Source organism: Asparagus officinalis, chromosome 7 (assembly GCF_001876935.1).
Source record: "Asparagus officinalis chromosome 7, Aspof.V1, whole genome shotgun sequence".
Classification (NCBI taxonomy): Eukaryota; Viridiplantae; Streptophyta; class Magnoliopsida; order Asparagales; family Asparagaceae; genus Asparagus; species Asparagus officinalis.
In genome coordinates this window covers 55,130,761-55,144,582 of record NC_033800.1, presented here as the reverse complement: position 1 = coordinate 55,144,582, position 13,822 = coordinate 55,130,761, and positions in this window count along the sequence as shown.

The window sequence follows — 13,822 nt, the reverse complement described above, 5'->3', positions numbered from 1 at the left end:
ACATGGAAAATAAAATTATTGAGTAAAATATCTTCATAAATATTAATATTTTTATTTCTTTTGATGTAGAGAAGATATATTTTTTGTCTGGAGGCAGAGAGTATGTACAACGTTCATGCATGATTGTTTGTGAGTTGAAATAATCATGAAGAAAGTTGGTTAAGCTCATGTCGTCATTTCAATGTTCAAATAGCTATAAAAAAATTGTTATTGTTAAACGATTTGGTCTTGCATCCCTTTCTTCAATTGTACTTTCAAGGCAGCTTTTTAGGATTTGCGGAGATATTTATATAAAATAAAGAGAAGAAAGAGTAGAAAATGTTTACCATGAAGGTAAGAACTATAATTTGTTTGACATTTATTTATAAACTGTGGAAATGAACACTTAGACCATAAACATTGAGAAACACTTTGATTGTAAACAACGAAAGTAAGAACCGTTGGGAATTGAAACGCCTAAATCCCTAATGCAACAGAAACGCAGAATAGAGAACAGTACACAAGATTTAACGAGGTTCGGCAACTGCCTACGTCCTCGGGAGCCACACAGTAAATTTCTTATTAATCAAACAAGAAATTACAATTCAGGAGCAGATCAAAAATTTAGATCTCTCAAAAGAACACTGTAGCTACAGTGTTAATAAATAAAGGGAATAAACCCTTTGAAAGTCTCTTTTGAGAATAAATGAAGTCCACAATAAATCCCCTCTTCTATTTTCTCTCTCTTCTTAAATCCCCCTCAACCACTGTTGAAGGCTGGGAATTAAAATCGCTGCTGTGATTTGGGAGAAAGAACGCTGCTGCGTTTTGGGGTTTTCCGCCGCCGCTCAGAGAAAAGTCGGGGAAGAAAAAGCTAGAAAACCCTAGGGCATCGGGTTTCTTTTATAGGAGAATCGATGACAGGCTGGCGACAGCCTGTCGCCAACGGTCCGCTCGGACGCGATGGTGGGGCGATGAAACGCGGACGTCGGTGTTCCAAAAAACGCGATGGTCGGAGCGTTCGAACGCGAGGGTCGAGTTCGCCAGCCGAGGGTCGCGTTCGCCAAATTTCGAGCTCAACTGCTCGAGCTTCACCTGAAGTTCGTCGTCCACGCTCGCCTGCATCAACCATCAAGCTCGTCGGAGCTCCTCTATTCCGGCGGAGGTGAGTTTGGTCTACACCCAAACTAACAATCTCCCACTTGGAGACCAAACCGCCGTCAGCAGGCTATCCCATCAAGCTCTTCTCCTGTGTGGCTCCACCATCATCATCTATGCATGAAGGCCAACTGAAGTTGCGCACTACTCCAGTTTCTGAACTGTCACCATCTTTGTTAACATGTCTGCTGAATTCTTACTTCCTGGAATCTTTTCCAGTTTCAACACGTCATCTTCCAACAGGGATCTGATGAAGTGGTACCGAAGCGCAATATGTTTCGTTCTAGAATGAAATGCTGAATTCTTCGCCAAGTGTATCGCACTCTGGCTATCACTGTGCAAAACATTCTTCTCCTGTTTGAATCCCAGCTCTGTTAACAAACCCTGAACCCATATCATCTCTTTACTGGCTTCAGTCACTGCAACATACTCAGCTTCTGTAGTGGATAGGGTAACGATCTTCTGTACCTGTGACATCCAACTAACAGTTGTAGTTCCAACGGTGAATACATAGCCGGTGGTGCTTCTTCGGTGATCAACTTCACCGCCAAAGTCCACATCTACGTACCCTTGCACTTCTACCTCTCCCTTACCAAAGTGCAAACACTTCTGTGTGGTGCCTCGTAGATATCTCAGAATCCACTTGACCGCTTCTTAATGAGCTTTTCCTGGATTCGACATAAACTGGCTGACCACTCCCACTGCATGGCCAATATCTGGTCTCGTACAGACCATTGCGTACATCAAACTTCCGATAGCTGAGGCGTAAGGAACCTGAGCCATACTCTCTTTCTCTTCTTCTGACTGAGGAGACTGATCCTTTGACAGACGAAAATGGCTAGCCAAGGGTGTGCTCACATGCTTGGCGTCGCCCATGTTGAATCTTTGTAAAACACGGTTGATGTACTCCGTCTGAGATAACTGCAAGAGACCTCTCTTCTTATCTCTCGTGATTTGCATTCTAAGGATCTTCTTCGCTGGACCCAAGTCCTTCATGTCAAACTCCTTTAACAGCTGCTTCTTCAAACTCTTGATATCCTCCATATCTGCTCCTGCAACCAACATATCATCAACATACAGCAGTAGGATGATATAGCTGGACTGATATCTTTTGAAGTAGCAACAGTGGTCGGTGTTGTACTTCTGGAAACCTTCCTTGTGCATGAAGCCGTCAAACTTCTTGTACCACTGCCTTGGGGCTTGTTTCAGGCCATACAAGCTTTTCTTGAGTCTGCACACCAGGTTCTTTTTCTTTTCTTCTGAGAAACCTTCTGGTTAGTGCATGTATATCTCCTTTTCTAGATCTCCGTGAAAAAACATTGTCTTCACGTCCAACTGCTTGAGATGAAGATCTTCAATTGCTACAATACTCATCACGGTCCTGATAGTATTTAGCTTCACCACGGGAGCGAAAATATCGGTGTAGTCAATTCCTTCCTTCTGCTGGAAACCTTTGACAACTAGCCGGGCTTTATATCTTCTGGAACCATCCTGCTCCTCTTTCACCCAGTACACCCATTTGTTGTGGAGTGCCTTCTTACCCGTGGGCAACTCAGCAAGTTCCCACGTCTGGTTTGATATGAGAGACTCCATCTCATCTTTCATGACAAGCTCCCACTTGTTCGCATCTCCACACTGACAAGCTTCATCAAAGCTTTCAGGCTCCCCATCATCTGTCAGCAACAGATAGTTCATATATCTCCTATTAGGTACAGAAGGACGAGAAGATCTTCTTAATATCGGAGCTGGTGCGTCGGGCTCCTGTGCACCATCTTTTCCAACAGGCTCTTCTGGCTGAGGACCCTCTGCATTTGGTTCTTCCGAGAGGTTACTCGGGACATCATCTGCATCTAAAAATATTGACTCGCTCTCTGAGTCATCAGTCTTGTGCATGTCCTTGTACATCACCTTCTCGTTAAATATCACATCTCTGCTGCGGATCACTTTCTTGTTTTCGTTGTCCCAAATGCGGTAGCCGAACTCATCTTTACCATAACCGATGAAAGTGCATTTCTTTGACTTGGGATCAAGCTTATTCCTGCTTTGATCACTAATATGCACGTAAGCTACACAACCAAAAACTTTAAGATGTGAGAGTTTTACCTCCTTTCCGCACCATACCTCCTCTGGTATTCTGTGCTCCAATGGAACCGATGGACCTCGGTTGATCAAGTAAGCTGCTGTGTTGACCGTTTCTGCCCAGAACTACTTCGGTAGGCCTGACTGTACTCGAATGCTTCTGGCTCTCTCTGTCAACGTTCGGTTCATCCGCTCAGCTACACCATTTTGCTGAGGCGTGTCGGGCACAGTTCTCTCCATTCTGATCCCGTGCTCATAGCAGAACTTCTTGAATCCGGTGTCTTCATATTCACCACCATTGTCGGTCCTGAGTTTTTTTATTCTCAGACCGGTCTCATTCTCGACCATAGCTTTTCATCTCCTGAAAGCTTCAAATACTTCTGACTTATGCTTCAGAAAGTAGACTCACACTTTCCGAGAGTGATCATCGATAAAAGTCACGAAGTAGTGTTTTCCACCAATGGACGTGGTGGTTGTTGGTCCCCACACATCTGAGTGAACGAGCTCTAGCTTCTGCTTCCTGGGGGTTCTGCCACTTGTCTGAAAGCTGACTCTCTTCTACTTTCCAAGTATACATTCTTCACACATATCCATCTCCACTGACTGTAGTCCTGAGAGTTTTCCCTTTGTGTGCATGATTTTCATCCCCTTTTCACTCATATGACCGAGTCTCTGGTACCACAGCTTTGAAGTTTCATTGCCTGCTACAACTGAGATCAAACAACGTGCACCTGCTGTCATATATAGGGTACCAGTCTTTCTGCCTCGGGCAATCGCCATTGCGCCCTTTGAGATCTTCCAATCATCTCCATGAAAGGTCGTGGTATATCCTTCGCCAGCCAACTGGCCTACGGATATTAAATTCTTTCTCAGGTCGGAAATATGTCTGACATCCTTCAGCTCCCATACTGACCCGTTCAACTTAATTTTCACCACGCCTTTGCCCACAATAGCACATGGTTGATCATCACCAAGATATACGTATCCAAGATTTCCGGGGGTATACTTCTCGAAGAATTCTTTCTGAGAGGTAGCATGGAACGACGCTTCTGAATCTAACACCCAAGATTCCTCCTTGCTCTCCAAAGAGCATATCAATACGTCGTCTCCTCCTGAGGTGGAGGTGACATTCACCTCTGCCTTCGCCTCCTTCTCCTTCTGTGCACTCTTGCACCGATTCTTGTAATGCCCGGTCTTTCCACAGTTCCAACACTCGACAGCCTTCGAGCTGTTGCTTGGATTCCTTGACTTGGACCTCCTGTCCTTTGATCTACCTCTGAAGTTTGATTTTCCTCGTTCGTTTCCTCTAGTTGAATTTCTACTTCTTGACTCTGTATGCAATACTGAAGAGGTTGTAGCTTCACCCGTCTCTCTCCGTCGGATCTCCTCACTGAGAACCAAATCACGAATGTCGTCAAACTTCAACTTTTTCTTTCCCGATGAGCTACTCACTGCCGTGACTGTAGCGTTCCAACTCTCTGGTTCCACTCATCTGCCTTCATAGAATCCGGCTTCTTTCCCGATAGTGGTTGATACAGATTTTTCTGATACAGATAATCCTCTATCTGCATTTTCCAGAATCCGAAATCTGATCCATCAAACTTCTCTATTCTCACATTTCCCTCATCTGCGGCCATGGCTCCCACTTGAATCTGACTTCCTCTAGATCGTTTCACGCTCTGATACCAGTTGTTGGGAATTGAAACGCCTAAATCCCTAATGCAACAGAAACGCAGAATAGAGAACAGTACACAAGATTTAACGAGGTTCGGCAACTGCCTACGTCCTTGGGAGCCACACAGTAAATTTCTTATTAATCAAACAAGAAATTACAATTTAAGAGCAGATCAAAAATTTAGATCTCTCAAAAGAACACTGTAGCTACAGTGTTAATAAATAAAGGGAATAAACCCTTTGAAAGTCTCTTTTGAGAATAAATGAAGTCCACAATAAATCCCCTCTTCTATTTTCTCTCTCTTCTTAAATCCCCCTCAACCACTATTGAAGGCTGGGAATTAAAATCGCTGTTGCGATTTGGGAGAAAGAGCGCTGCTGCGTTTTGGGGTTTTCTGTCGCCGCTCAGAGAAAAGTCGGGGAAGAAAAAGCCAGAAAACCCTAGGGCATCGGGTTTCTTTTATAGGAGAATCGATGATAGGCTAGCGACAGCCTGTCACCAGCGGTCCGCTCATCGGGTTTCTTTTATAGGAGAATCGATGATAGGCTAGCGACAGCCTGTCACCAGCGGTCCGCTCGGACGCGATGGTGGGGCGATGAAACGCGGAAGTCGGAGTTCCAAAAAACGCGATGGTCGGAGCGTTCGAACGTGATGGTCGGAGCGTTCGAACGCGAGGGTCGAGTTCGCCAGCCGAGGGTCGCGTTCGCCAAATTTCTAGCTCAACAGCTCGAGCTTCACCTGAAGTTCGTCGTCCACGCTCGCCTGCATCAACCATCAAGCTCGTCGGAGCTCCTCTATTCCGGCAGATGTGAGTTTGGTCTACACCCAAACTAACAAGAACTATTAGAAAGAGTACAAAATATGGTGAGATGGAATGTGGGGGATGGTAACACAGGCGGTTTTTGGCATGATAAATGGTCCTCAGCTAATTCTCTTAGCAGCCTCTATCCTCATGCATATAAGCTTGCTCTCACTAAAAACTGCAGCATTGGCTCTCAAGGCAGATGGATAAACAATTCATGGTATTGGCATCCGTTATCTAGAAGGGGGATCTCCCCTAATGAAAGGGCAGACATTCTCAATCTTCACTCTCATCTAGAGCATATAATTCCAGGTGGTCCATCGGAGCATGATGTCTTACAATGGCCTCTTCTCTCTACGGGTATTTTCTCAGTAAAATCCTTTTACACTTTTGTTTCTTCTGGGGGCCTAAAATCCAAGTTCTTCAACATGATTTGGAAATCCAACATTCCCTTAAAGGTAAAAGTCCACCTCTGGATTATTTCAAAAAGGAAGCTTAACACAAGAGACAATTTAATCAAAAAAGGTTGGACCGGTGACCTCTTTGCCCTTTTTGTCTTGGGGAAACTGAAACCCACGACCATATATTCATTCACTGCCCTTTCGCTCGAGATGTTTGGAATTTCCTTCTCCCCCTCTTTCCAGCTAACAGTTGGCCATTAACCATGGAAGACCTGCTGCTGCTTCACAAAGCCCCCAATATTTGCTCAGACATTAAAGCCATATGGAAGATTCTATTGCCATGTTTTTGTTGGAGGATCTGGTTTTGTAGAAACTCACTCATTTTCAAGGATATCCAGCCCATCCCGCTGCAAACTGCTTCTAATATAGCGAGGTTTTCCATTTTTTTGGACAGGTTCAGGAGATGATAGGACGGCGAGGAGGCTTCGAAGGGCATCTCTCAACCTCGGACTGCAGGAGTTAGCCAAGAAGAACACCCAAACAGAGGCTGGGGACAACTGTTCCAGCAACTAAGCTCCATTGCCTCATGTCCCAATATGAAGAAGAAGCTTTTGTTCAGTGAAGACGCCCCCCTTTTTGGTTATCTATTAGAAGTATCATGCTTTGTCTAGTCATTATACATTAAGTGTGGTCGTTATTTATCCCCCTGTTATTATGTCTGAAGTGTTTCTATCTAGATGTAGGGGACAGTAGGTCAAGTGTGGTAGGTGACGACATTGGTCCGCTCCCTACTCACTTCTCTTACTGTGCTCTCTCCATCTAGAGATGTTGTAATCTCCTCTGTTGATTCTTTTGCAATATATTAAATGAACAGGGCTTTACACCCTGTTTCTCAGGTTCAAAAAAAAACGTCACATCCTCATGTCGTCATTATGTAGACAATGATCAGATGAAATATAAAAATACAAAAATCTCTTATATATGCTCATATGCTCTAGGTTATATTGAACACAGGTGTTTCCATGTAATATTTATGTTCTATATTAGATTTCACATTTATTCTTTATTTGAAATTCTTGAGGTTGTCCCAGCTTTCTGTACATGTCATTTCTTATCCTTGATGAAGACATAAGTTTTTGTACAGCTGTTCTAGTATATATTTTTAAACTACTGAACCTTGTAAGGAGAGAGATATATAGTCTCTCCTCATCCATATTATTTATTTGTTCTAGTATTTTCTTGAGCTAACATGAATTTGTAAAACTACAGAAACCTTCAAGTTATAAGGGTTTCTAGGAATTTTCCTGGATATTTCATGTTGTGGGGATCTTATGTGTAGAGTAATTATATTGTTAATTTGGTATTGAAACTGAGTGTGAATCATATTTGTAAAGTCTTTATAAATATTTAAAATATCAGAACAAGAGCATGCATAAGATATACCCTAGTGTAGTTAGAATAGTCATCAATAAAACTAACATAATACCGATAACCGGACAATGATGATAATGGGGCAGGTCCCCAGATATCAGAATAAATCAAATCAAATGGGGCTAAAGCAATTTTGTTACTTGATGAAAATGATAGGGCAATTTGTTTAGCTAATCGACACCTAGTACAGTTTGATAAAGTAGAGAATTTTAAATTTTTTAATACACCTGATTCAGATAAAAGCTTTAAGAGAGAACCAGAGATATGACCAAGCGATGGTGCCACAGATCAGAAACAAATAGCCCATGACCAATGTTGGATGGAGTGGAAAAATGTAGAGACTCCAACTGATAAAGTCCATTAACTCTATGACCTGTCTCAATCTTCTGGCCAGTGTGATCTTGGACAATACAAGATTTAGTATTAAATAATATAGTATAACCAGAATCTGCAATTTTCCCAATGGATAAAAGTTGCATAGATAATTTGGGAATATGAAGAACAGATGATAATGTTAGACGATGAGAACTATCAGAACTTGAAGTAATATCACCTAACTGAGAGACGGCAAAGGGAGCATCATTAGCAGTATAAATGCATAATAAAGAGGGAGCAGGTGAACAATTTGTAAGAACAGAGTTATCAAAGGTCATATGATGAGATGCAAGTAAATCGAATATCCAAGGAGTAGAAGTACCATAATGATCAAACAAGATAGTAAAATCTGAACTGGAGGCAGCTCCACTTAGCCCAAGATTCTTGATTATTAATACAGTAATCTCTGACAACTGCTCAGAAGAGAGAGGGATAGAAGTCTGCAGCCCTTGAGGAGCAGGGCTAACATCAGCCGAAGCAGCAAATAGAGGTCGAGTCTTCTCGAGTATCGAAAGAGGTGGTCTCTTACGACATTTATCAATAAGATGACCCAGCTTCTAAGAATAATGACAATAGAGTTGCCGAGAGGAATCAGATATAATGTTAGAAGGACCCCGATAGGAAGAGAACTATTGAGGAGTAGTTAGAACAGTATGTGATGAGGGTAATGGTTGAGATACAATAACTAGAGAGGAGAGCATCTGAAGGCGCGTCTCTTTAGATATGAACTCAGTCACAGCTTCACGAAGACTGGGGAGAGGACTGCGATGAAGAATGTGTCCATGTAAGCTTTCGAACTCAGAACGAAGAAAAATGACAAAATGATATAACTGTTACGATCAAGTTGTTTTTGAAATGTTATGGCAAAGTCTGGAAGCGTCTCAGGAATAGGTTCATCCATCATCTGCAATTCCTCCCAATAGCCTGATAATAAGGAATAGAAATCTTATATAGACCGATCACCCTGACGTGTATCCTAAAGAGCTTAGTGAAGTTGATACTCATGAGCAGCACCAGTCTGAACAAACATACGACTGAGAGCTAGCCACTGCTCACGAGATGAAGATGCCCGTCCAAGGGAGAGCCAAATAGGAATAGTTACAGAATACATAATATATACGATGATCTGTTGATCAGTACGGATCTACTGAGAATAAGTGATCTGAGAATCATTAGTAATTGAATCACTAGAAGTGACTTCTGATATGGAGAATGTAGATAACAAAGGCATAATAATAGTTTTGGATAGACAACGAAGAGATCCGTCAATATAACCCCATAGTGCGAAAGCTTAAAGATTATATTGCATGGTAAGAGACCATGCAGTGTAATTTTCAATATTTGTAAGTTGCACATCAAGGGGTGGAAAGGTGTAGAGTCCTTTCTTGTCCATGGGCCTGATTTTTTTTTTTTTTTGCTGTTAGATAAAGATAGGCCTTAGATAAAAGAGGGCAGTCTTCACGACGTCTCCTCCGAGCCCCTCGATCAATCGATCGATCGATCGAGGAAAGCAAAAGGAGATGGATGATCCCTTCATCCAAGATCACGACGCCTCCGAGCTCGAGATCGCTGGCGAGTTCCTCACCAACTGACTCCCCTTCCTCACTCGAGATCTCTGTGGTCACTGCTCTCAAGCCCTATCGGACCGCGTTCGATCTCTACAAACCACTGGACGAGGATAATGGAGCAACAACAACGGTGACGACGAACTTCACGGTGATGAAGCCCCAGGTGACGATGGCGGTGCAGAAGGCCGAGGCGGCAGTGGAGTTCTACAAGGCGGTGATCAAGGGGATTCTAGCGAGTTCAGCAAACCAGCGATAGAAGTAGGTAAGATCACTGGCTAAGAATTTTGTTTCTTCTGTGACTAAATTTGATGAGGATGAAGGATTAGAATTGATTTAGGGATTGAACCTAACGGATTGGATCTATGACTCTGATACCATGTTAATTTGGTATTGAAGAGAACTTGATATATTTGATGATTAGATTTATATGATATATATACACAATTAGTAGCACACATACACAATCGGTAGTAGGCACACTAGGAGGCGGCTGTGCCGAGCTAGGCGGCTGAGGCGGTTATACACATATAGGGTGGCTGGTATTATCTAACATATACATATTACAGTAGCTTTCTAAAGTTTATACTTCATCTCTCCAGAGTGAAGTATTTAGAGGTATATGCTTATAATTTCGACTTGAGATGCAAACTTTATTGATTAGAATATATTAACATGATTAATAACATTACTGTAGATGTTAGCAAAGGATGTAGTTTAATTCTTATTGAGGCAAGTAGACAGAAAAAGAATCATGACAATGTCAAGGGTTAGGATGTAGAATATTCATGATTAGTATGTCAATTTCTTTCGAGGTTGATTAGTATTTCAATTTCTTTCGTGGTAGAGAAATATACTATTTTCCTTGATTCAAGTGATGTATTTCCCTTAACAAAAGTGCAATACGATATATACAACATTCATAATTCTTAGCGATCGAGTTGCAAAATTACGAAGGAAGTTTGTTACATGTGTCGTCATTTCAATTTTAATTTAAGTAATGAAAAGTTTGTTATTATTGAGCGATTCGTACTGTTCCATCCCCTTCATTGAAATTTCAAGGCAACTCTTTAGGAATGAACCTTATTTCACAGATATACTCATATAAAGTAAACAAGAAAAAAGTAGATAAATGTTACCAATGAAAGTGCAAAAATATTAGATTTCTCATCATTTCTTGATAGTAGAGACTAGAGACTCATACAGGAATGCTAAGTAGAAAGCTTTCCTACATAAATTATTAATTTCTGCAACTCGCTTAATATACAAAACAGGTAGACCCTAAACATGAAAACCCCAAAAAATGTAATTTTTCTGCATGGTAATTTAAAATGTCAAGGATGATGCTTTTATTACTTTCCATATCTTCCTCCGTAATCACAACCTTCGCTGATTATATTAAGAAATTCAAAGAATATTTCTTTAAGAACTAAAAACCTGTAGCGCCAATGGATGACCATACATTGCATTAATTTATCATTTGAACATGATTTCTTCTGACAGGTGTTGTCACCTAAAATTTTCTGCTCTAAATTATACTTGATAGATTACTGTTTATTTTCTTGTTTAAACTATTGAACTAGTGTGAAATGACCTGAAGCTCAAGGTTAAACATGGATTTTTTTTTTTTTTTTTTTGGTCTGTAAACCAGTGAATTTCATTAATCCAAAATCAACAAACACCTAAAATTTTGTAGAGCATGTAAGATTGCTCTCTTGATTCTCATCCCTGTTATGGTTTTTTGTTAAATATTTGCTTTATGGAATGCACGTGACTTTTCCTCCAGATATTTAAATAAAATTGTCTAGTCAAATGTATTCCTATTCTAAAGGAAATTGTTAGATGTGCTGCTTTTGAGGATCATGACTAGGCTGATTTGTTTTATTTTCTTAACAACTTTCTGTTTGAAAAATCAGCTATATATATGAGCTGATAGTTGAATAAAAAAAAATTATCTTGACTCAAATATATCAACTCTTTTTAGCGTTTTCTGTGTTGTATCAGCTCTGTTTATCTTCATTTCTTTTGTGTTCTTCTTCTTAAAACTAACATTTTTTAAGTAACATGTTATGCGGTCAACTTCATGATAATTTGAAATAAAGGACTTTATCTTTTGTGCATTAATTTAGAGCATGAAATCATAAGATTTCAGCATAGATCATACAAGTTAAGTTAAACTATACTAGTATAAATAAGGTGGTGATTATATTCTTTTCTTAAAATTGCTACAGGTCATGGAGAAATATTTGGATCCACAGAGCATTCACTTGATTCCTTATGATGCTAATCAAGAATAGAATTGCTTTGGTTAATTAAATTGATAATTTAACTCTTTTTCTTTTCATTTATTATAACTATGTCAACTATATGTTATTTTAAAGCAGCAAAATATGTAAATAATAATTGTATAGCAAGAACCTAATTAAGCACCAAATCTACAAAAATTAATTGATAGTTACTTTTAATTTCATCATCTTTGAGATAAAAAGTTTGAATCTCTTTGGATGCCCATAACAAGAAATGATTCAATTGTGATGGTTAAATTCCGATGCAAGCCCATTTAAAAAGAACTAGAATTTTGGATCGATCGCCACTGAATGGGTACATCACCAAAAAGAAAGAAAATGAAAAAAAAAAAATTACACGATATGGTATTAACAAGGAGAATTTTTTTAAAAAAGACCATTTTTGAAAAAATATTAGAAAAATTAATCTTTTTTTAAAATATTTAGAAAAATCATCATCTTTTTTGTCACGTCATCTCGGCTAGCTAAAAAGATATTGATTTTGTAATATCGACTATAAAATACACGGGACTAGTAGTCCTATGTAATCAGTGGTCACTAATTACGGTTAATATAAAATGGTAGTCCTATGTATTTTGTGCTAAACTGGTTAAGATTTAATTAACAAGAACTAATTACACATGCTAGTCCTGTGTAATTTAAAGTTATTATTTTATAAAATCATTCTCTTTTTGCTCAAAGTTGTTGATTTGCTAATATTTTCACAAAAGTGTCAATTTTGGCAATTTTTTTTAAATGTCTTTTTAAAAAAAATTCCTATTAACAAAGATGTGATATGGTATTAATTATTGAGTAAAATATTATCATGATTGGTATTTTGATAAGTAATTGATGTAAAAAAGGATGGTACTTTCTTGCAAGTACAAAAGGATGTACTACATCATGATGCTTTATGTGTCGCAGTCTTTACAATCTCCAGCAGGTGGTTTTTTGGGGGGGTTTGCTCCAGCAGGTGGTTTTTTGGGTGGTGAAATGGAAAATCGGAGTCAAATGGGTGAATATTTCACCATTGGTTTTTCTGACCGCGTGGGTCCCGCGAAAAAAGCATGTAGCTTTATTTTTTTTAAAAAAAAATTAAAGGCGCCTACCAATCAGCACGTGACATGTGGCGATTGTTGGAGTGATGGGGTATATATGTTGGAGTGATGGGGTTATAGTGGGTCCCAAATAAAGTAAAAATCTTTTGAAAAAACTCCTGCTGTAGAGATGATAGAAAATGAAGATTGTTGAATTATGTGGAGGGGAATAAAGTGATGTGGCAGGAGAGAGAATAGAGATGATAGAAAATGAAGATTGTTGAATTATGTGGAGGGGAATAAAGTGATGTGGCAGGAGAGAGAATGTTAAAATTTCCACTCCTGCTGGAGATAGTAAGACGAAAGTTGGTATCATATCTATATTTTAAATTAAAAAAATAAAATTTTTACAGCTAAGTGATCTTGATACTGTCAATAGTAATCTTTTTTACCTTATACAACTTCCACTGTTCCTGAACCAGTCACATTCTTGAATGCGCATGTCGTCATTATTAAGACACCGGTTAGATTAAACAAATAGAGGAATCTCTCTCTTAAGATATGAAAACATGTAACCAATGGATGACTGTGCATTGCATTAAATTATCATTAGACAAGGTTTAAACTGACAGACGTTCACACGTAAATATTTCTGCTCTAATTGGAGTACGGTACAATATTCTTGTTTTCTTCTTTGATGTACGAAAGTTGTTGGAGTTTAATTTAAACTCTTCAAAATGTTCGTAAGTGATCTTGTTGCTATCAATGATTAAATTATAAAAATAAAAATTTTACAGTTAACTGATCTTGTTACTATGTCAACAGTAGTTTTTACTTTACCTTATATCAGTTACTTAATTATTGACATAAAACATGAAAACCATTGGAGTTCAAGGTTAAATTTAAAATCTTCAATGTTCCCGAGCTTAACGTACATATTTTGTTATCCTAATGAACGTGAACAAACAGTGTGTATACGGTAAGAATGTGCGATAAGACAGATTTCAAATGCATCACATGAATAAACTTCATTAG